This window comes from Phascolarctos cinereus, unplaced genomic scaffold, assembly GCF_003287225.1.
Source record: "Phascolarctos cinereus isolate Bilbo 61053 unplaced genomic scaffold, phaCin_HiC Scaffold_3;HRSCAF=262, whole genome shotgun sequence".
NCBI classification, from domain to species: domain Eukaryota; kingdom Metazoa; phylum Chordata; class Mammalia; order Diprotodontia; family Phascolarctidae; genus Phascolarctos; species Phascolarctos cinereus.
In genome coordinates, this window is record NW_027555736.1 from 246,553,336 (window position 1) to 246,579,186 (window position 25,851).

Here is a 25,851-nt window from a genome sequence, read left to right on the forward strand (position 1 = left end):
AGAGGCAAGGACTTTCTCCCTTTCTAACAGAGCCTCAAGGGGTTGAATAAAAAGATAAAAAGAGTATCAAAGATTACTATTCATATGAGAAAGACATATTAATATAACCAAAGATTTCAGCTAAACCCCAAAGCTGGAAATGAAGAATAATTTCACAGTCACACATATGATGGGGCATGCATCACAATATCAGGTGGAGCCTTCACATGCAGCAAGGTACCACCCCACAGAGACAACACACCCAATGAAAACCAGTGGAAATGAGTGAAAAGTAGGGCTGGAAGAGAGGCAAAGCCAAGATGGCAGAGGAGCAGGAAGGACAGCCAAGCTCCCCTACAAAACTTGTCCACACAGAACTAGGAAACACACCAGACTGAGTTCTGATCAGGAAATTCAATAAAAGTTACAATAAGTTATTTTCCCAGCCCACATTCACAAAGAGAGAAAGAGGTCTGTGGACATTGCAGATGGGGTCTTGCTAACTTGGAATGGCCACACTAAACATTCCAGTGCAGGGACAGACTATCCACCAGGGCAAGAAGAGGTCCTAGATTCAGTGCAGAGGGGCTTGACCTTATATGGAATGCAGAAATAGGTACCGACTGGCAGCTCGATTGTTCACAATCCAGTTTTGGGTCACAGATGAAGGATAGACTGAAGAGGATACCTGTGCTTGGGGGTGGGTTTTCAGGGTGAGGAGTGGTCATGAATCCTAAGCTGTATACTGATGAAAGAACAAGTACAGAAACAACCAGAAGCTGTGTGGCTCTGACCTCAGGAGCAGAATGGGGCTGCAGGTCCAATTTCCAGTTCAGCCTGAAGTGAACAGTAGAAAAACCAGGGTAGGAATTCTAGACCAAAGGGGAACCTGCAGTTCTTTCACTCTGGCTTTCCAGAAGGCTGATAGTGGCTAAGTACAGTAGCAGTCTACTAGACATCCAACCAGGGACAATCCCATAGGCATGTTTCTTGGACCCAAAACAGGTTAGGAACTTAAAGAACTCAGATCAGGAGGGCAGTGATATCTCTTTGTCCTGGATTAGACCACTTTGGGAGCCCTTCAGGTCCCCAGACTAAGCTGTCCCTCAGATCGTGGAATAACACAATACTCAACACCACAAGAAAACATCAGCAGAAATCTAAAGGACACAAACTCTGCTCAAACATCTTCTCCAGAAGTATACTAGAACCTGGCCCTAATGTGAAGACTGTAGTGAAGAAAGTAGGCTCACAGAATGAGCAAACAAAAGAGAATGCCACCATAAAAAAAAAACTACTGGGGAAATTCAGTTAGTAATCATGAATGCGAATGTTAATGGGATGAACTCTCCCATAAAATGGAAGTGGATAGCAGAGTGGAGTAAAACCATAATCCTACAATATGTTGTTTGCAAGAAACACATTTGAAGTGGAGAGAAACACACAGAGTAAAGGTAAACAAGGGGAGCAGAATATATTATGCTTCAACTGAAGTAAAAAAATAGCAGGAGTAGCAATCCTGATCTCAGACAAAGCAAAAAGCAGAAATAGGTCTAATTAAAAGAGATAAAGAAGGAAGCTATATCTTGCTAAAAGGAACCATAGACAGTGAAGTAACATCAATACTAAAATATATGCACCAAGTGGTATAGCATCCAAATTCTTAGAGAAGTTAAGTGAGTTACAGGAAGAAACAGGCAGCAAAACTACACTAGTGGGAGACCTCAACCTCTCTTTCTCAGAACTAGATAAATCTAACCACAAGATAAACAAGAAAGAAATTAATGAGGTGAATAAAATTTTAGAAAAGTTAGATAGTATAGACCTCTGGAGAAAATTGAATGGGGTTAGAAAGGAATATACCTTTTTCTCAGTGGTACATGGCACCTACACAAAAATGATCATGTATCAGGGCATAAAAACCCCACAATCCAATGCAGAGAGGCAGAAATATTAAGTGCATTCTTTTCACATCATGATGCAATAAAAATTACATGTAATAAAGAGCCATGGAAAGATAGACTAAAATTAATTGGAAACTAAATAATCTAATCCTAAAGCATGAGTGAGTCAAACAACAAATCATAGAAACAATCAATAACTTCAGCCAAGAGAATGACAATAATGAGAAAAAATACCAAAATTTGTGTGATGCATCCAAAGCAGTTCTTAGGGGAAGGCTTACATGAATAAAATAGAGAAAGAGGACATCAATGAATCAGGTACACAACTAAAAAAAGCTAGAAAAAGAGCAAGTTAAAAATCCTCAATTAAATGCCAAATTAGAAATTCTGAAAACTAAAGGAGAGATTAATAAAATTGAAATTAAGAAAACTATTGAACTAATAAATAAAACTAAGAGCTGGTTTTATGGAAAAAAACCCCAATAAAATAGATAAACCTTTGATTTCATTTAAAAAAAGAAGACCAACTTACCAGTATCAAAAGTGAAAAGGGTGAATTCACCACCACTGAGAAGGAAATTAAAAAAATAATTGGAGCTATTTTGCCCAACTATATGTCAATAAATCTGACAATCTAAGTAAAAGAAATGAATATTTACAAAAATATAAATAACCCAGATTAACAGAAGAGGAAATAAAATACTTAAATAACCCCACTTTTGAAAAAGAAATTGAACAAGCCATCAATGAACTCCCTAAGAAAAAAAATCTCAAGGGTCAGATGGATATACAAGTGAATTCTACCAAACATTTAAAGAACAATTCATTTCAATACTATACAAATTATTTGGAAAAATAGGTGGAGTCCTACCAAATTCTTTTTATGAAACAAATATGGTGCTGGGACCAAAACCAGGAAAAGCCAAAACAGAAAAAGAAAATTATGGACCAATTTCCCCAATGAATATTAATGCAAAAGTTTTAAATAAAATATTGTCAAAGAGATTACAGAAATTTAGCTCAAGGATAATACACTATGATCAGATGGGATTTATATGGGGAAGGAAGAGCAATAGTTTTGCTGTCTGTTTCTTCCTGTAACTCACTTAACTTTAAGAATTTGGATGCTATACTACTTGGTGTGCATATGTTTAGTACTGATGTTACTTCATTGTCTATGGTACCTCTTAGCAATATTAGGAGAGCATAATAGACTATATTAATAACAAAAATAATAGAAATCATATGATTTTCTCAATAGATGCAGAAAAAGCTTGTGACAAAATACAATACCCATTCATTCCTATTAAAAACACTAGAGACCATAGGAATAAATGGAGTTTTCCTTAAAATGATAAGCAGTATCTATCAAAACCATCAGCAAGCATTATATATAAGGGGGATAAATTAGAAGTATTCCCAAATGCCCATTATCACCACTATTATTCAGTATTGTACTAAAAAGGCAGCTTTAGCAATAAGAGAAGAAAAAGAAATTGAAGGTATCAGAATAGGCAACAAGGAAACAAAACTGTCACTTTTTGCAGATGATATGATGGTATATTTAGAGAAAACTAGAGAATCAATTAAAAAACTATTTGACAAAATGAACAGCTTTAGTAAAATTGCAGTATATAAGATAAACCCACATTAATCATCAGCATTTCTGTATGTTACTAACAAAGCCCAACAGCTAGAGATAGAAAGAGAAATTCCATTTAAAGTTACAGTAGGCATTATAAAATATTTGGAAGTCTACCTTCCATGACAAACCCACAAACTATAAGAACACAATTACAAAACACTTTTCACACAAATAAAGTCAGATCTAAACAATTGGAAAAATATCAATTGCTTATGGGTAGGCTGAGCTAATATAATAAAAATGACAATTCTACCAAAATTAATTTACTTATTCAGTGCCATACCAACCAAACTATCAAAAATTTTTATAGTTATTAAAAATAATAACAAAATTCATCTGGAAGAAAAAAAGTCAAGAATATCAAGACAATTAATGAAAAAGATGCAAAGGAAAGTGGCCTAGCTATACCACATCTAAAATTATATTATAAAGTGGCAATCATCAAAAGCTAAGAAATAGAGTGGTGGAGGAGTGGAGACAAGATGGCAGAGTAAAAGCAGTGACTTGCTTGAGCTGTCCCCCAAACCCCTCCAAATACCTGTACAAAAATGGTTCTAAACAAATTCTAAAGCAGCAGAACCCACAAAAAAGACAGAGTGAAACAAATTTCCAGCCCAAGACAGCCTGAATGGTTGATCAGAAAGGTATATCACACCAGGAGGGTTGAGGAGCATAATTTGTTGTGGGCCCACAGGCAAACCAGGCCTCAGTGAACCTGGGACAGACCTCAGAGGACTGAATCACAGGCAGCTGTGGCAGTTTCCAGACTTCTCAACCCACAAATGCCAAAGACAACTTAGAAGGTCGGTGGGAAAAGTCTGTTTCTGCGGTGAGAGAGAGAAGCATGGTAGTCTTAGCTCCAGGACCCGAGCTTGGCTCTGGGGCAGCAGCTGCCTCCTGAGCTTCTGGCCCACAGACTGAGGGGGAATTGAGTGGCTGATCACAGGGGGATTACAGGGATCTCTATGCTGGTGCAGGATTCTCTTGCTTTTCCCATGCTTGGATCTGGGTCACAGTTCTGGGTGGCAGTCCTGGGGAGAGGAGGAGTGCTGGCGTAGTGGAGCTTGTAGTGGTGATGGAGAGAGAATCCTCCTCACAGTTCCAAGACAGAAAAGAATGATTGTGGTCACTCATAGACCAGAAATAGAGTGGTAGATGAGTGGAATACATTAGGTATACAAGGCACAACAGTCAATGACTAAAGTAATCTACTGTTTGATAAACTCAAAGACTCCAGCTTCTGGGATAAGAACTCACAATTTAACAAAAATTACTGGGAAAACTGGAAAATAATATGGCAGAAATAAGGCATAGACCAACATCTCACATCTTATACCAAGATAAGGTTGAAATAGGTACATGATTTAGACATAAGGAATGATGCCATAAGCAAATCAGGAGAGCAAGGAATAGTTTACCTGTCAGATCCATGGAGAAGGGAAGAATTTGTGACCAAACAAGAGATAGAGGACATTATAAAATACAAAATGGATAATTTTGATTAAGCTAAATTAAAATTTTTTTTTTGCACAAACAAAGCCAATGCAACCAAGATTAGAAGGAAAGCAGAAAGATGGGAAACAATTTTTGTATCCAGTGTTTCTGATAAAAGCTTCATTTCTAAAATATAGAGAGAACTGAGTAAAAAATTTATAAGAATACAAGTTGTTCCCCAATTTATAAATGATCAAAAAATATGAACAGGCAGTTTTCATATGCAGGAATTAAAGCTATTTATAGTCATATAAAAAGTGCTTTAAATCACTATTGATTAGAGAAAGGCAAATGAAAACAACTCTGAGGTACCACTTCACACCTATCAGGTTAGCTAATATGACAGAAAAGGAAAATGATAAATGTTGGAGAAGATGCGGGAAAATTGGAACACTAATGTATTGTTGGTGGAGTTGTGAACAGATTCAACCATTCAGGAGAGCAATTTGGAAGTATGCCCAAAGTGCTATAAAACTGTGAATACCTAATATCACATCTAGGGCTGTATCCCAAAGAGATCATCAAAATGGGAAAAGGACCCACATCTGCAAAAGTATTTATAGTAGCTTTTCATGATGGCAAAAATTAGAAATTAAGGGGATGCCCATCAATTGGGGAATGGTTGAAGAAGTTGTGGTATATGAATGTAATGGAATGCTATTGTTCTATAGGAAATGATAAGCAGGCAGATTTCAGAAAAACCTGGAAAGACTTGTATGAACTGATACTGAGTGAAGTGAGCAGAATCAGGAGAAGATTGTACACAGCAACAGCAACATTGTGTGATGATTAACTGTAATAGACTTAACTCTTCTCAGCAACACAGTAATCCAAGACAATTCCAAAAGACTTGTGATGGAAAATGCTAACCACATTCAGAGAAAGAATTATGGAGTCTGAATGTAGATCAAAGCATACTATCTTTGCTTTCTTATTTCTCATGGTTTTCCCCTTTTGTTCTGATTCTTCTTCCACAATATGACTAATGTTAACATGATTGTACATGTATAAACTGTATCACACTTCTTGTTTTCTTAGGGAGGAGGAAAGGAAGGGAAGAGGGAAGAAAAATTTGGAACTCAGAATTTTACAAAAATTAATTTTGAAAACTATCTTAGAAATAAAATACTATTGAAAAAAACTACTATGTTAACAGGCACACACAAAGACACAGACCCAAAAGAAAAGAATGACTCCAAAATATCTACAAGGAAAGTTTCAAAGAAAAACACTACTTGGGTACAGGTTCAACTAGAAGAAAAGAGTTGAAGAAATAGTTTGATTTTTTTTTAAGAATTCAAAATATATATATATATATATATTTATAAATTCAATGTGAGCACCAGGCAGAAAACTGGGAAAAAATGAGAGCTATAGAAGAAAGACTTGGAAAGGGAATTAACAGCTTGGTACAAGACATACAAAACTTTAACTACACAAAAAATTCCCTGAAAATTAAAGTGGACTAGAAGTTAGCTAGTTAATTAGATTTTAGATTTCATTAGATTTAGATAATTAGATTTTAATTAGAATTTAGATTTAAATCAGAAATTAGAAGTCAATGACTCCATGAGACAACAAAAATATTAAAAAGAAAGTCAAAAGAGTGAAGAAAAAAAAAGAAGAAAATGTATCTCTCAACAAAAACAACTGAGCAGGAAAAGAAATCAAGGACAGATAATGGAACTGTCTGAAATCTGTGACAAAAAAATAGGCTACATATTATGTTTTAAGAAATCATAAAAGAACTCTACCGAGATCTCTTGAAACTACAGGACAAAGTGAAAGTAGAAAGAATCCATTGGTCACATTGTGAAAGAAATTTCAAAGTGAAAACTTCCTGGAATATTATAGACAAAATCCAATGCTTTCAGGTCAAGTAAAAAGAATGCAAGTATCCAGGAAGAAAGAATCAAAATATCAATGAACCACAGTTAGTATCACATAAAAATTGGCAGTCACAATTTAAAAAACAGCAGAGAGATTGGAATATGATATTCCAGAAGGCAAAGAATATAAGTTTACTAAAGTTGTGATTGAATTTTAACAAAGGGTAAACTGAGGCAATTCTCTGAGCAAGATAACATTTATTAGCAGGAACATTCTTCTGTCAACAAATGGGTCAGTAGCTTGCCTCCACTTATACCAAACACCCCAAGCAAGAGGCTAGTTCCCCCTTTATCAGTCTTCAGGAGTACAGAACAAAGAAGAGAGCAGGGTAGATGACATCATGGGATTAAGGGCAACATGACTGGCTATAGAGCTGAGGCTCAGAGAACAACACAATTGCTTGGAAATTTGGTAATGGAGGCTAGCAATGACCCTCTGTCTTTCTTCTCTCATGAGACTAAGAATTGCTCTTTGTTTGAGTCCAGTGTGAGATAGTGGCCCAGACTTTTGGACAGCAAACCAGACATTCTTGAAGGATAGCTTGGTGCAGTAAAGATGTTGGGCCCAAACTACCTTTCTATTCACACACGTTCTCCAAGATCAATTAAATTCCTGCAGTCAAGACAGCTGTATTTTTGAACTTAACCTATTACTGGCAAGCTGAACTCTAAACTAAGTTCAGAGGCAAAGAACCATGACTTAAGCAGCTACAGGACAAAGGCAGTTATAGGACAAAATCAATTAATTATAAATAGAATCAATAAAAAAGTGATACAGGATCAATTTTAATCTCACTAACAAGAATGATTTATCCAGAAAAAACAAATATAATCCTATAGAGGAGAAATGGACCTTTAGTGAAATAGAAAATTTTCAAGCATTACTGATGAAACTACCAGAGCTGCATAGAGTTCAAACGTAATAGTCAAAGGAGGCAGAACCAAGATGGTGAAGTAAAAGCAGTGACTTATTTGAGCTCTCTCCTAAACTTGGGCAAATACTTGTAAAAAATGACTCTAAACAAATTCTAGAGCAGCAGAACCCACAAAAAGACAGAGTGAAACAAATTTCCAGCCTAAGACAACCTGGATGGTTGATGGGAAAGGTCTGTTGTGCCAGGCAGGGAGTGGAGCACAGTTCAGTGTGTGCTACATAGGCAAAAATGGGGCTCCACTGAACCTAGAGCAGGCCTCAGGGGACTGAATCACTGTTAGCTGTGGCAATTTCCAGACTTTTCAACCCACAAACACCAAAGACAACCTCGAAGGTTAATATGAAAGTTCTGTTAGACTTCAGTGAGAGAGGAGCATAGTCTAGCCCCGGCACAGCCCCGGGGCTGCAGCTGCTTCCAGAGCCCTCAGCCCACAGACAGTGGGGGGATCAAGCAGCTGATTAGAGGGAGATTGTAGGGATCTCGTTGCCGGCACTGAGGCAGGATTCTCTTGCTTTGTCTACGCTTGGATCTGGGTCACAGTCCTGGGTGGCAGTCCTGGGGCAAGAAGGAGTGCTGGCACGACAGAGCTTGTGGCGATGGTAGACAGGGAATCCTCCTCACAGTTCCAAAGCAGAAAAGAGGGCTTATGGTCACTCATAGACCAGAGCATAGGCCAGGAAAGGAGTAAACACATCTCCTTTGATGATACCACCTTGGAAGAACTGAAAATTTACAGGTCCCTAGAAGTATCTCTGAAAACAGCTACATAAAACCCCTGAGGCTTGAAATGGTACACCCTCCACACTGGAAGTAGAGCCTACCTTAACAAAGAGTTTAAAAACTCAAGTAATTAGTTGGGAACATGAGCAAACACTGAAAAAAACTCAGACTACAGAATTTTACTTTGGTGACAAAGAGGATCAAAACATACAACCAGAAGAAGACAACAAAGTCAAAGCTCCTACATCCAAAACCTCCAAGAAAAATATGAATTGGTCTCAGGCCATGGAAGAGCTCAAAAAGGATTCTAAAAAAATTTGTTTTTTGGTGAGGCAATTGGGATTAAGTGACTTATTCAGGGTCATACAGCTAGTAAATGTTAAGTGTCTGAAGTCAGATTTGAACTCAGGTCCTCCTGACTCCAGGGCTGGTGTTCTATCCACCATACCACCTTGTCAAAAAGGATTTTGAAAAGCAAGTAAGAGATGTAGAGGAAAAATTGGGAAGAGAAATGACAGTGATGAAAGAAAATAGTGAAAAACAAGTCAATAGATTGCTAAAAGAGACCCAAAAAAATACTGAAGAAAATAACACTTTAAAAAATAGACTAACCCAAATGGCAAAACAGGTCCAAAAACCAATGAGGAGAAGAATGCCTTAAAAAGCAGAAATGGCCAAATGGAAAAGAAGGTCCAAAAGCTCACTGAAGAAAACAATTCCTTAAAAATTAGAATGGAGAAAATGGAAGCTAGTGACTCTGTGAGAAATGAAGAAATTATAAAACAAAACCAAAAGAATGAAAAAAATAGAAGACAATGTGAAAAATCTCATTGGAAAAACAACTGATCTGGAAAATAGATGCAGGGCGGATAGTTTAAAAATTATTGGACTACCTGAAAACCATGATCAAAAAAAGAGCCTAGACATCATCTTTCAAGAAATTATCAAGGAAAACTGCGCTGCTATTCTAGAACCACACGATAAAATAGAAATTGAAAGAATCCACTGGTCACCTCCTGAAAGAGATCCCAAAAGGAAAAATCCTAGGCATATTATAGCCAAATTCCAGAGTTTCCTGATGAAGGAGAAAATATTGCAAGTAGCCAGAAAGAAGCAATTCAAGTATTGTGGAAACACAAACAAGACAACACAAGATTTACATTTCTACATTAAGGGGTTGGAGGTCTTAGAATATGATATTCCAGAGGTCAAAGGAAGTAGGATTAAAACCAAGAATCAGTAATCCAGCAAAACTGAGTATAATCCGTCAGGGGGGAAATGGATATTTAATGAAATAGAGGACTTTCAAGCATTCTTGACGAAAAGACCAGAACTGAGTAGAAAATTTGACTTTCAAATGCAAGACTCAAGAGAAGCATGTTTCACTTGAAGTGTTTCACTTCGTGCTCAAGAATTCTGAAATTCTTTTATCTGATCCTAATATTTTCACTTTCCAACTCTTCCTATGCATTACTACTCTTAAATTTACTCTCCTTCACTGTGATCTCTTATCTCTCTACCCTCAATATACTGCCAGTCTAGCCACTCTGTTCTAAGTATATGCAAGATTTAAGTGAACCAGTTCTAGGTATCCAAGACTTAAGTGAACCAGTTTATTTCTAGTGTCTTCTTCTTGCAAATACTTTGTTCCTTTGAACTATCACCACTCAAACATTTCCAAACCTCAACCTTAGATTGCTTCCACTAATCTTTTTTTCCCCCCAAGTCACATGCATCTGAACAAAATAGGAAGAAGTTACAAAATCATGATGATTAGGTCTATCACAAATTTATGTTGTTTAATCTCAGCTAGGCTCTCACTATAGCAAAGTAATCTTTCTACTCCTCTCTAATCAATTTTCTGTTTCATTCACCTCAGCAGCTATTTCAAATTTCCTTTTCTGCTCTCAACCATCTTGTATTTCACTGAAAGAATTGAATCCATTTACTAAAAGTGCCTTCCTCTCATCTCACATCCTTCTGACATCATCCCTAAGTATCGCCTTCATTCCAGTCTCTGATAAATGGCCCTTCTTTTTTCCAAGGCGAGTCCCTTTACATGTACCCTCGAGCTCAGCCAGCAGATTAACTCCTCTGTCAATGCTATTCTGTCTCTCTAAACTCCATTCTCTTTTCACTTACTAGTTTATTCCTTGTGGCCTATAAATATGCCCAAGACTTCCCTATCCTTAAAAAACCCTCACCAGATCCTACCATCTCCACTTGTTATTGTCCTGTATCTCTCTTTCTCTTTTAGCTGTTTCATTTTTGAAGAGGACCAGTGGCATCATGGGATCATGTCTTGACTTGTGCATGGATTGGATTTAAGTGAGGCAGAGTTACACAAAGTTGTCAGCCTCACTCTCCCTTCCAGTTATTGAAGTCCAGTGATGAGACAGAAATCAATATGACTGGCAATAGCCCAGGACGCAGTGGATGTCCTTGGTGTCTTCCATGTCTGACCAAGCTCTAAACACTCCACAGCACTTTCTTCAGCCATTTTCATGGCTGTTGGAATAAATTGTTCTCATCTGCCCATTCTACTAGGGGGAAGTACCCACATCCTTAGTGTAGACACCCCCCTCCCTTACCAAAGGGTTTGAAGTCTTCAGTTACTCTCAACCTGGTTTAGCTGTCTGCTGAGATGGTTTACTAGGGTGTGGCTGCTGCACATGCTGTAGCTTCTTGGAGCCACAGGTGAGATTTGGGTGGTAGATAGATACCAGAGTGGATGAGGAGCTCTGAAAAGGACTCAGCAAGCCCTCTTACTAGAGATGCTAATCCTCCTTGGACACCCATATACCTCTTACCTAAACTCTTGGAAAAGCAATCCACACGTAGTGCCTCCAATTCCTCTCCCATCACTCTTATAAACCCTCTGCAATCTAGCTCACCATTCAACTGAAACTTTAGTCTCCAAAGTTATTAATTCTCCTAAATGCCAAATCTAATGGCTTTTTCTTAATTCCCCATCCTTCTTAACTTTCCTGTACCATTTAATGCTGTTGACCACCTTCTCCTGGAGACTCTATCCTTTCTAGGTTTTCATGACATAACTTTTAATTCTCCTCCTACATATCTCATTGTTCCATCTTACTTTCCTTTGCTAGAGCTTAACCATATTACACTCACTAGGTATGAGTGTTCTCATAACTCTCTTTCTTAGGGTCTCTTCTCTTCACCCTCTACTATTTCACTTGGTGATCTAATAAGCTCCCATGTGTTTAATTAGCATCTCCATGCAGATGATTCCCAGATCTATATATCCAGCTCTAGTCTCTCTCTTGAGCACCAGTACCACATCACCAAATGCTTACTGGACATTTCAAATTGGATATCCTGTAAGCATCTTATTCTCAACATCTCCAAACCAAAATGCACTCCCCCCTTCCAAAATTACCTATTATTGTAGTTAGTACCATCGTGTTCCTAGTCACCCAGGCTCATTCTCTCAGTGTCATACAGTCATCTATATAGAGCTAGAAAGGATCTTAGAAGCCAATGAGTCCAACCTCTTCATTTTGCAGATGAAGACAATGAGAACCAGAGAGAACCAGAATCTTTCTCCTATTAGAATATAGGCTCCTTGAAGGCAGGAGACTATCTTGATTGCTTGTATTTATTTCTCCAGCACTTAGAACATTGCTGGACATATTTATTAAATATGCACTTAAAAAAAAAACAACATAATAGTCAAGAGAAACATAAAATGGTAAAGAAGTGAAAGTAATCATCATAAGGGATTAAACCAGGATATTTACATTCTAACATGGAAAGATAATAGATGTATGCCCTAAGAACTTTAACATAGTCAGGGATCATAGAACAAGAGGACCTGGGAGTGATTCTGTTATGTAAAAGAAGAATATACATTGGAGCTGGGGGAAGGGAGAGGAACAATGAAGACAATTAGCTCACGTGATTGTGATGCACAAGTAGAAGTAGAAGTATAAATACAAGAAGGGTTTGATGGAGGTTGCAACTAGCACCTGAACCTCATCTGGTCCAAAGTAGAGAAGAATACATGCAGACACACACACACACACACACACACACACACACACACACACACACACACACACAGAGTTTGGTATAGAAATACATTTCACTCAAATAGGAAACAGGAGGGAAAAGGGAAAGGGGAAAATAAAAGAGATGGTAGTTTAGAGGAGGGATGAGTCCTGAGCAAAAAAAATTCTAATGGAGGATGTTCAAAAATATTTGTAGTAATTCTTTTTACGGTGGCAAAGAATTGGAATTGGAAGAATTGTGGAATGAACAGCTTTTTGGATACGGATGTAATGGATCACTACTGTTCTGTAAGAAATTAAGAAAGGGATGGTTTCATAGAAACCTGAGAAGATATATGAACTGATGTAGAGTGAAGTGAGCAGAACCAGGAGAACAATTTATCCAATAACAAAAGTGTAGGGGCAGCTAGGTGGCAGTGGATAGAGCAGTGGCCCTGGAGTCAGGATGACCTGAGTTCAAATCCAGCCTCAGACAGGTAACACTGACTAGTTGTGTGACCCTGGGCAAGTCACTTAACCCCATTGCCTAGCCCCCCCCCAAAAAAAAAATCCCAATAACAAAAGTGTAGTAAAGGCAAACAACTATGAAAGACTTAGGAACTCAGGTCAAAGCAATCACCACCTACAATTCCAGAGGATTCATGATGAAACATGATACCTTCTGGAAGAGAAGAAATGGACTTAGAGTACAGACTGAGACTTAAATTTTTAAGACATGGCCAATGCGAGAACATTTTTTGCTTGACTATACACATTTGTTAACAAGGGCTTTGTTTTTCTTTCTTTCTTAGTCTGGGGCTTAGGGGTGGGAAAAGAGGTAAGAGGAAGAGAAAGTAAATTTTTATTAATTAAAAAAATAGAATTTAATTTAAAATATAATTAAAGAAAGAAATTAGGTCTGGCAAGAACAATTCAACTAGACTGTCAGAAGATATTTGCGGTCCACAGTTGGAGAAGCATAAGTTACCCCTTAGTGCATACACTTTGGCCACATGTATTCCCTATATCTGGGCCTCTCCATTCCTGTTCCTTATGTCTCCTTCTCTGACTGATAGTATTGCTTTGTGGAAGCATGTGCCCCAGGCTTTACTGTCATATTTTATTACTACTTTTTCTCATTATCCTACTTGGAATCTTAAATAACCTTCTTTGGGTGACTGACTCTGTATTTTGAGAGGTACTACTAGGTTTTTCTTCCTCTTCTCAAGTCCTTCACCTTACCCTTTCCCTCTCCCTTCAGTTCCTTCTTCTATTCCTCTTTCTCCTTGTTCCCAGGTCCTTTAATTAATTTAAAATCTTTATTCTATTAATTTTATTAATTAAAATAAACTTAATCTTCCTTTAATTCAAGTTGTTCTTTTCTGGAATACTTTCTCTTCTTTTAGATAGAATTCTCTTTCTCCTTCTCTTGAAATTTCCTTAAAATTAATCTCTGCTTTTAGTATTTCAAGTCTTTCCAAAATATCTTTTGACATTTTTTCTCTTTCTCTGTCTCAAGATCTTCTCCTGCCCTTTCTCTCATGTAGTCTCTCATGAGGAAAAATGAAATGAAGTGGATGAAAAAAAAATGTTTATTAAGTACCTATGATGTGCCAGGCACTGTGCTAAGTTCTGGGGGTATGAATATAAGAGTGACACCATTCCTGCCCCTGAGAACCTTACATTAGCATAGGGGAGGACAACATGTGATAAGGGAATGGTAGCTAGGAAAAGGAGTTTTAATTTGGGGAGTTACATGCGTTGTGATTAGAATTATAGGAAAATAGATGATCACCTTTTTTAGTATCAATGATTTTATTACTCTTCCCAGAGTTGGGAAGACATTTATGTGGTGGCAAGGTAGGCCAAGCTTTCTTGGTGGATGATTGAAAGGGATTCAAAGCATATTCTGGGACCAACCAAAGATAATAGGGTAGGTGAGTTTTCCCTCACTCACCAAAGAAGCCTGAAAAATCTTCCTTCAGGCTACCTTTCAGTTCTCAGTTCCCTACTAATACTGTTTTCAGAATCCCTAATTTCTTCAAAGTTCTGCATGGAATTTATTTAGACTACCATCCTGCCTATGAACCTATAAATATTATAGAAATCAAATACATTTCTCTTAGAATTTTAACTCCTCCTTTTAAGGAGAGAGGAGAGGACAGACATCTCCTCATTTCCCACTGGCTGCATTCATTTTGGACTTCTTTGACTTTTCCACCAGGTTCCCAAGCCAGGCACATTCTCTTATGCTTTTCAGCTTTCTGAAAAAATCCCCTTAGATTGTTAGCTCCTTGGAACTATCTTTACCATATTTCTAGAACTTAGCACAGTGCCTGGCACATTGTTCAGTTGTTTTTCAGTTGTGTCTGACTCTTTACTGACCCCATTTGGGGTTTTCTTGGCAAAGATACTAGAGTGGTTTACCATTTCCTTCTCCAGATCATTTTATAGATGAGGGAACTAAGGCAAACAGGGTTAAGTGACTTGCCCAGGGTCAGACAGCTAGTAATTGTCAAGTGTTTGGTCTGAGCCCAGATTTGAATTCAGGTCTACCTGACTCCAGACCCAGTGCTTTATCCACTGTGTCACCTAATTACATAGTAGGTGCTTAATACATTTTTATTGACTATTAGCTGTCTTTGCTTTTGTGTTTGTATATTCAGAGACTAGCACAGTGCTTGGTATGTATTATGATCTTAATAAATACTTTTGGCTCAAATCCGACCTCAGACTTGACACTTATTAGCTGTGTGACCGTGGGCAAGTCATTTAACCCCAATTGCCTAAAAAGGAAAAAAAATACAAAACATAAATACTTTTGGAGTCAGACCCAAAAGAAAGTGTTCCTTGTTTAGTAAATCAATGTAAGGAAAAAGGCTTTACTGAAAGAAGCTGAGGTGCAAGAGATAATCAGCAGCCCAGGAAGAGGGACCTTGCCCAAGGTCAAAGAAGTAATTAGAGCCAAAATTTGAAACCAGATCCTTTTGCTTCAGCTATATGACTCTTTCCATCACCCTACCTTCTCGTCAATGGGACTTTGAAAGAGGCGATCTTTGAAGTCTCTTTCAAGCATTGGGGCAGGTCTATGGACAAAGCTATGGGCACTACCAATCTGGTTGGAGAATTTACTGAAGCAGAAAATGAGTATGGAGACTTTGGGAGGGGTCTAAGCAGAGGCTTACTTCAGGATCAAGGTCTGGAGATCCAATAGAAGGAAGCTATCACAGGCATTATTCTAACAGTCCTACTCGAACACAATTCTGGCCAGTAAGAGGCAGTTCAATGGACTTTGTTGCAGTGACTATAGACTCCTCTCTGCCCCACTCCTCCTCCTCTCAGGATAATAGTACAAAGTATATTGCTGTATAGCACTTTAAGGTTTGCAAAGCACTTTACAAATATCTCATTTGGGACAGCTAGGTGGCTCAGTGGATAGAGCACTGGCCCTGGATTCAGGAGGACCTGAGTTCAAATCCAGCCTCAGACACATAAAACTTACTAGCTGTGTGACTCTGGGCAAGTCACTTAACCACATTGCCCAACCAAAAAACAAACAAACAAGCAAAAAAACCCCCCAAATATCTCATTTGATCCTTACAACAATCCTGGGAGGTAGGTGTCCATTTTACAGTTGAGGAAACTGAGGCAGGCAGAAGTTAAGTGACTTGCCTGGGTCACACAGCTAGCAAGTGTCCGCGGCTGGATTTGAATTCGGGTCTTCCTGATTCCAGATCCAGTCATCTATCCAGTGAGCCACCTTGCTCAGTAACTCTAAGCCTCTTTGGAAAAGTATGTGTAGCACATCATGGTTCTTTGAATGATGTGATTTTCTCATTCCATTTTCTCATTCTCTTTCCTTTTTTAAAGATTTATTTTCTTTTAATAAAATTTTCTTTAGGCTACATAGGTGTCAGGATGCTGGTAAGGGGGAAAGCTCATGCCAGGCTGTCTAATGAAGACATCTTTCCAGATTATTCTTGACAAGTCATGATGTGATTTCAATGAATGCCCTCTGTGCCATGGGCATTTCTAACATAAAGGTCATGCTGCCATTGCCAGAGGAACAACATACAGAGGAACTAGGAAAGCTTCCTTGCTAAAACAAATAAAACCAAAGTGAAAACAAAAACAAAGACCTAAACCCAAGCAAACCATACCCTTTGGGAACTAGTATTTCACATTAACGTTACTTGGAGCAGCCCACCTCATACATTCACACCCCTCAAGTTGCATTCAATCAGTTATAGAAATAGAACATAGGATGATAATGCTACTTATAATTCAGGAAGAGGTAACATATAAGCCAACTAGTCAATAACATTTACTAAACATTCATAGATTGCCCATGGGATTTATATAACCCCACCGGATTCCCTTTCAATGCAAAACAATGTTACTTTTTGGTGGGAATTCAAAGGAATACGTGGAAGGTGCCATCACTTCCTCTATATCTCATGGTGATATTGAGGAGAAGCCTTCTTGAAGGCAGAAGACAAGCTCTGCCTGAAAGGTCTACCAAGCCAGAAAGTCTTCAGATTTAGGACCTGCAATGGAAATCATCTGAGGGAGACTGAGCTAAATTCAAGTAATGAATTTTTTTAACTACAACTCACAAAGTGAGTGAGTTGTGGAAACTATGTGATCAATACCATGAAAGGGAATGTCTATGTCTATGAAATCATATATATTTCAAAGTCCTAAAGATCAAACTAAGGGAGAAGAGAGAAGGAAAGCCTACAAGAATGTTTGGAGTTGTGTGACCATGGGCAAATTATTTAATTTCTCTGGTTCTCAGTATTCCCATCTATAGAATGGGGAAAATAATAGTGGTAAGACCTACTGTAGAAAGCTGTTGTGAGAATTAAATGAAATTATGTATTTGATGCACTTTATAAACCTTAAAGCCCCATATGAAAGTTAGCAAGACAATACAGCACAGTGGATAGAGAGCTAGCCTCAAAGTCAGAAAGCCTCCTACATAGAAATATGAAATTTTCTTGCCTGGAAGTTCCCTATACCTTATAAGTGTCAGTTATTAATATTATTATTATGATTGGACATGCTTGTACAGTGGAGCATTCTGGATAATCATTGTAGAATACCATAGCCATTTACTTAAGGGATATTTAGCTCCTTCAGATACATTGATTTGCCTATTTTTTAGTTCCCAGTAATTGTTAGAACTGCTTTCTTCCTTTGTTATCAGAATGCTGGCAGGTGAGAGTTGGTATCAGGCTATCCAGGAAATGCATCTTCCTAGATTCCATATGTGGTAGGCTTCACATTTTAAATATACCTGGCTCCAAAGTGATGCCATTAATTTTATTTTAGTCACTTTTCCAACCTCCTCATGTATTTATAGAATTTCTACCCATACATCCAGGAGCATTTTGTTCTTCCAGGCTCTTGGCAGCACTAGTCATTATATTTCTTCTCTGTTCCTTTTCTAAACTTCCCCTCCTATTGTTTCCCATTTCTCCCTTGAATGCCCAGTTTCCTATCAGAACATTACCTTCACTCTCTTACTGCATTAGGTATCACCATTTTACACCACCTGGGTGCTTCATTATTACTGAAGATCATCCACCTCCTTCTTAATTGTTGGCCTGCTCCAAAATTAAGCTTGATCTGTCAAAACCACTGCCAGCTCTACCTGAAAAGGATGCTGTGAAGAGAAAAAGGATGCTTCATAGCCTACTTTCCTTTTTCATGGGATATTGAGAGGATGGGTAGAAATGATGAGATGGAACATTTGTGGAATGAGTAGATGAAGAATCAGGGCTCACATTGGCTGAACCTCCATTTCTGCAGTAAGGAGCCATTAGATTCTTTTAAAAATGCAGATTACAGCAGCTGAAATAGAGCATGGTAAGTGTAAACCATCATAGATGACGGAGGAAGCATGGCACATTGGAAATATTGCTGAATTTGAAATCAGGGGATCTGGGTTTGAATTTAAGTTTAGTTACTTGTTACCTATGTGACCTTGGGCAATCCACCTAACTACTGTGGTGCTCCATTCCTTCCTCTGTAAAATGAAGGGGTTGGATTTCTAATATCTCTTCTAGCTCTAAAATGATGGAATCCTGAAATATCAAGATCAGTTTTATATGGCTCATAAAGCAGCCATCTCCGGTTGCTGATTAAACATATTAAATGGTTCAGGTCATATTTATTTAAATCTTGTTATTAGAGGCACACTTTTCTAAACAACTGTCCTGAATACAAATTGACAAAGAGCTCTATTACCTTTTGTCCCAAATGTCTGGGTATGCATTAAAAATCCCCACCATGGACTTGCTAAATGAGTTTAACCTTCCTATACTTCAGTTTTACCTTTACTAAAATGGGGATAATAATTCTTCCCCTTTATGTACCTGACAGAAATAAAAATTAAAATAAATGGTACCATGGATGCCTGAGTTTGAATCCCAGCTGTTATTTTTAAAAATACATTTTTACTGATATTTCATATTTTACACTACCATAGTATCTCATATATTCCTTTCCCTTTCCTTCCCTGAGAACCATCACATATGACATAGTGTTGTTTTTTTTTTAGAGAGGGAAAAAAGTCAGCACAACTGATCAATAATATTGAAAAACTCCAAAAACATGCAAAATTTATAATACCTGTGGACCTCCTACCTCCACAAAGAGGCAAGTTGGGCTGTCTTCTCATATCTCTTCATTCAAGTCCCATTGATCTTTATAATTTGATTACATTTAGTTGTGGTTTTTGGTGTGTCATTGTTCTTTCCATTTGGACTGTTGTAGTTATTGTGTATATTGTTTTCTTGGCTGTGCTTATTTAAATCTGCATGAATCATATAGGTCTTTCCATGCTTCTCTGCATTCATTACATATATAATGTCTTACAGATTGTAGGGTTTTGTTTTCTCATCCTTCTCATCACTTTTCCCCCCGATTTTATTGCATTGTTTAATCCATTCACATTTAATGTTGTAAAATTTAAGTTTATATTTTCCTCCATCCTTAAAGGTTTTTTTGAAGTTTTGATTCCCTCCACTTCTGTTGTAAACATGATATCATGTTCCTTTAATTATTTAATCTTTTTTTTAAGGTGGCATTGTTTCTACTGGCTCTTTTCCCCACTCCCAGCCCCATCTCCTCTTTTCATTTGTTACCCTTTTCCTTTTAGAGTTTTATTTATTTGTTCCTCTCTCCTGCTTTTACCTGGTTGCATATTTTTTCCTCCTCTTTTTCCCCCTCTCAGTTAACCATGTAGACTTCCCTTTCCTCTCCTTTCAACAAGTACTGTTCATTAATTTTTAAATTTCATTTTTTGGTGCCCCTTTCCAAAAAGGATTTCTTTCACTCTCTTCATTATCCATCTCCCCTTTCTGTTTACTCTAGACCATCATTCTCTGATTCATGACACTTAAAACCATCTGGTCTCTCTTTTTTTCTCTGTATCTATTATACAAAGTTTCCAAGGTATTCATTCCAGGCTCCACCTTCTAGGCATTTTCCACCACTTCCTTGTAGGGCTTACTCCATGGATTCCCCTTTTCCATTGTGACTCATTCTCAAAACAATGCCAATATTACAAGTGTCAGAGAGGACACTGCCCCATGGTAGGATCCCTTCCTGCAATCCTTTCCCCCCATTGATCTATAGTTTCTTTTATTTTTTCCCCCTACATTTGCTTGGAAATTTCTTCCCTGTGTTCATGTTCTTCTGCTCCTCCAGGGGTTCCACCTCTCTCACTCCCAGGACAGATAGACTTTTCAGGCATCAAATCTCCCAGGTCTCATCCAATGTAAGGTCCTCATCTCTTTTCACCCATAAGAGCATTCATCAGTGGAACCCCCTCCCACCTCTAAAGTAAGGAAGGATTCTTTCCCTGCCTCTTCAGTCTTTTCCCTACTCCCCTGTAGGCTCTTCTCTTTCTGAGACCACAGATGTCACCTTTCCCTTATTGCTAACCCTTGATTTGACCCCAGCACATCACTTAATCCCCTCTATCCTCCTGCTCCCCTTCTTCTTTCATGTTGCCTCCCATGTTGTAATGTAGTACCACAAAAGAAGTATTCACCTGTAGGCTGGGTGTTTCCAGTTTCTGCCTACAATGCCTCCCTGTCTGCCTCTTCAGACAGATCTTCTACCAGATTTCCACCTTCACCTCTGTCTCTTAGAAAATTTCCTTTAGAAAGAAATCTCCTATTTTTTTTTTTTTGCCACTCTCTTGCCGTCTATATTTATTTGCTCTTCCTGCAATTCTGTTGTTTGGGGTATTTGTGAAGCAAATAATCTGTTTATTTCTGGTTTTCTTTTTTAAAAAAAATTTTGAAATCTTCTTTATTACTGAATGTCCATCTGTAGTCCTGTATGAGTAAGCTCAAATTTGTAGTATAGGTCATCCTGGGATGCTTCCTGAGCTCCAATGCTCTTAGGAACACATTATTCCCTTCCTTCCTCCTTTTTCTAGTGGATGTGGAATAGTCTTGCATTATTCAAAAATCCTTTCCTTTGCTTTTGATGGTCTTTCTCCTAATGGTTTGCAGAACTTTTTCCTGAATTGAATTGTTAAATATAACCACTATTTGTCTTGAAACAGCCTTGGGTTTTGTTTTTTGTTTTTGTTTTTTTCCTGTGGAGGCAATCTATGAATTCTTTCAGTTGGGATATAATTTTTTGTTTTCAGAAGCTCTTGGCAATTCTCTTCTATTATTTTTCCCACTATAGTGTTAAGGTTTCTTGTTCTGTCATGTTCTTCTGGGAGACCTATGATCCTGAGGTTTTCTCTACACATCTTGTCTGCAAGATAAGTGTGTTTTGCTTGTGTAATAAACATATTTTCGTTTAATATTTTTGTTTTCAGCTTTTTTTCTTCTAGGTTGTCCTTTACTTCTGTGCATTTTCACTCCCAATATATTGTTCTCTCTCTTGTGTCTTTGGTGAAACTTGCCATTGCAGATTCAAGTTTTTCTACTTTGCTCTTAATATTTGCTTTGCAGGACATACATACACATATATACATACGCATACATAGGTGCATATGTGTATACACACATATGTTCTTCTTTTATAATTCTTATTTCTCTTTTAAATCACTCATCAACAGCTTATTGTGGTCCTATGATCTCAAATTTCACAGAGTCCTCTGTCTCATCAAGTATTGGATCATTTTCCTTCATTTTGCAGTTTTTACTCAGAGATGCACAAACTCATTTATTAGATCTGGAGACCATTTTTCCTTTTGATACTGTTTTTCCTGTCGATTTATCTGTTTATATTCAAGGCCTTTGAGATTCATTTTTCCTGAAATCTTTGAGTTTCAGTCATCCCTCTCCTCCCTCTTTTCCCTCTCCTTATTTTTATTATCATTTACTTTTGACTCTCTCACTTCTGGTCACGATTTCCTTGGGGGCTGGATCTTGAAACATCTTAGGCTTCTCCTACACTGGACAATTCAGAGTTGAAGAACCTAGGTTTTTTGCCACGGTTGATTTTGGGGTGGTCAGAATTGACTCCAGCTGGGTGCTGTGCTCTCCCCTCAGGCTTGATGGAGAGCTATACAGCCTCCCACATTTGGGGTGTCATGTCCTAGTGACTGATCCCACTCCTTCTATTCCTTAGTTCTCTGGCCTGGCATAAGCCTGCTTCCCCTGGCACTGGTAGAGCCCTCTGGCACTGGCACTAGAAGTTCAGAACTTTGTAGTGCCGGTGCTTCAGGGATGTAGGCTCTTATAGTCTCTGGCCAAGCTGGCTGTTGGGGCCTGAGAAAACTTCTGGAGTCTCAAGCTGGGGTGTCTACAGCACTAGAAGAAGAAAGGGTAGGGCAGAGAAGAGAAAAGAAGGGGCACAGGGTGGATTATGATATGAGATTGTGGTATGTCCTTGGGTTTACTGGTGTGGCCTTGATGCCAGTAGCATAGGAGGTGGGGAAGGGGTACTGAATGAGTTCAGTATCAATAAGCATCAGTTCCTGGGTTTGGAGCTGGGGAGGTTAGCTTCCTTTGGATTCTAGGTGTGTTAGATCGTGGAAAGAGCTGAAGTTGCTTTATCTTTGGGTCATAATTTCTGTTTTGGAGAGGTTTTAAAAGTTGTGGGGATTGAAGAAAATGTCTAGTTTGGCATCTTATCGCTCATATGACCTCAGATGTCTCTAGTTCTTCTATCTACTATCTGCATGAACTTAGGCAAAGTACGTCACCTCATAGGCATTCAATTTCTCCTAGGAAATGAAGGGATTGCACCTATAAAGGATGTATGAAAAAAGATGTTATCTGCATCCAGAGAAGGAACTGAGAAACAGAAGTATATATAGAATAATTTTACATATATATATATATATATATATATATATATATATATACATATATACACATACACACATACACACACATATACATACACACCCTGTTTGTGTCTAATGGTCTCCATCTCTAGGGTGGGAGAAGGGGAGGGAAGAAAAAAAGAAAAAAAAGAAATTTACATGATAACTATTGTATATTTAAAAGGAGTAGCAAGTTGTACAGAGTAGATTTGCATCCACGTGCAATCATCTTTTTTATTACACTATGTTATGGAAATGTTTGTTTTATTTCATAAATTAAAAATAAAATAAATTTTTAAAAAAGATAAAGGCTATTGAGGACATGGTTCAGTTCAATTTAATGAGAATTTATTAAATACTTTTTCTTGCAGGTTACTGTGTTAAATCTTGAGATTATAAAAATAAAATTAAAAAGTCTCTGTCCTCAAGGGGTTTACATTTGAATTCTAGATTAATATAAGCATGCCCACAAAGTTGCTTCTGGTAAAGTTCAGGGTTTGTATGACACTTAATGAATTTCTTTTCACAAAGTAGTGTGAAGTCCCTGAAAGGTTACTGTGAGCCTCTTGGCTTACTCTCTCAACTCCAAATTTCACTAACAAGATAATTCCCAGAAAGGTTGCCTAAGGGTAACTCTGAGGGGCTCGGCTTTCCAACACTATTGTTCACAAGCCCCCATTCAATGTGTTCCTCCCAATATCAATCAGCCGGTTGAAATCGATTAGCTTTTATAAAAAAGGATGTTTGCTGAGAAAGCATAGTAAGAGGAATGACAAACTTATTCCCCCAAACTGAGAGGTGTCCTCTATCCCTGGGAAAATAGACTCAAGCTTAAAGCATGAAATATTCTCCTCCAAACTGGAAATATACTCTCCTCCCTACACACTCTCCATAGGGAGAGTGAGCTAACACTTGAAGCCTAAATACAACTCTTGGCCCTAAGAGTCATTTTTTCCCTTCAAGGAGTCCCTGTGAAATTCACTTTGGGAAGTGGCATTGTTAATAAGTCAGTTGCTCTTTTGCTTACCTGGGATGACTCTTGCAAGAATGATTTCTTAGCAGATAAGTCAATCCTCTTTTGGGCTGGGTCAAGTAGGTTGCTCTTCAAGACAGGCTCCTCACCAGACCCAGTTACTCATACTGTTGGCTCCACTTACTAATCTGTTACTAATGCTGGTTGTTGAAGGAACCTCTGATGGCTCTTCTGACCTTTTGAAATTTAGAAAATCATATCCTGGTCCATTTTATCTTCAGATACTCATTTGTCCAAGATCATAAAACAATAAAAAAAAAAAACAGGCTGCCAGATATATAGAAAGGGAAGTGACAGCTGTGGTTGGTTGCTTTCTCCCCACCTGAAGGCTTAACAGAATGCCACCAGGAAAGAAAATAAGAAATCACCCACTCAAATCTCTTGTATGCACCTTCAGGTCTGGCTCCTCAGCCAATCTGAAGGCTTTTTGTCACAACATTAGTAATTTTTTGGTCACTCATGGCCAGAAGTGGGCTTATCAAGCCTCCATGAAATGAATCAAAACCAGGTAGGCTCTCTATTACCTTCCAGGAAGGGCAACAGTCTGCGCATTCTCTAATTACTGAGCTCTCATTGACTGTTCTTCCATTCCACTAAACAGCTGCTGAGTATTGTAGTGGGAGAAACATGTTTTTGTGCCCTTCTTTGAACATTCTAACAATTCCTAGATGTCATCTCGTTCTAGAAATATCTCCATTCAACATGCCACTATCTGGATTCATTTTATCTGGCCCATTTCACCAATATTTCTAACCCATTTAATAAATCAAAAGGAAAAAATTGGGAACAGATGGCATATGTTATAGAAATGCCCTAGAAAGTTATTGGAGATAACTTCATGAGCTGCTCAATTTAATTAATTCATTCATCCATTTATTCATCCTGGAACTGAGGGTTCATATTGTGAAACAGGGAAAGATGAGACTGGAAAGAATGACTGGAAGAAAGATTCTGAATGCAAAGCTAAGAACCTGGACCTCGATATTACTACTGAATCATTCAACTAACGTGATCAATCAATGAATATTAATAAATATTGTCAGTGTATAAGGCAACATACTAGGTGATGAGGACATAAAGAGAAATAAAACATCCAAGAAAGCTAATTTGGTTTTTGGCTGAATTAAGAAAGGCATAGCATGAAGGACTAGTCTCCTGAACTCTGCTGAGGTCAGACCACATCTGAAGTACTGTATTCAACGTTAAGGGTCACATCATTGGAAAGACACTGACAAGTTGGAAAGTGTCTTGAGGATGTATTCCTTATTACTGATGCTATTCAAATTCATGTAATATAAAGAACTTTTGAAGGAAGTAAGGCTTTTTAGCCTGGAGAAGAGAAGAATTATGCAATATGATAACTATTGTCAGCTATTTTAAAGGTTGTTATGTAGAAAATGGATGAGGATTGTTCTGTTTTCCCAAGAGGGCAAAATTAGGTCTTTTCACCCTAAGTTGGAATGCCTTTGATTGATTTGACTCAACTGAGATGCGTTCCCATTTTAGGTACCAGGGTGTAGCATTTTTTATCACTTACTTTATAGTGGCATAGGGTAATTTGATTGATTTTCACAGTCAACAGAAGGAAATTTAGGATTGATGTAAGAAAAAGTTTCCTAACAATTATAGCTATGTAAAAGTGTAATGGGTTCAGTTAGGAAGTAATGCTATTCCCACTCCTCTGGAAGTCTTCACACAAAGCCTGAATAGCCATTTGTCAGGTGTGTTGTACAGAGGAGATCTTCTCTCAGGCTCCAGTGGGATTAAATGGCCTCTGTTGTCTCTTTCAACTCTGAGGTGGTTTCTACCCTTGAGGAGACTATAGGGCAATACATCCCAAATCAAACTTATTTTGGGCTTAGAGATTTCTTTAAATTAAAAGAAAATCCTTTAAAATAACACATATCCTTTCCTCTAGGAATGTACTAATCTGCTT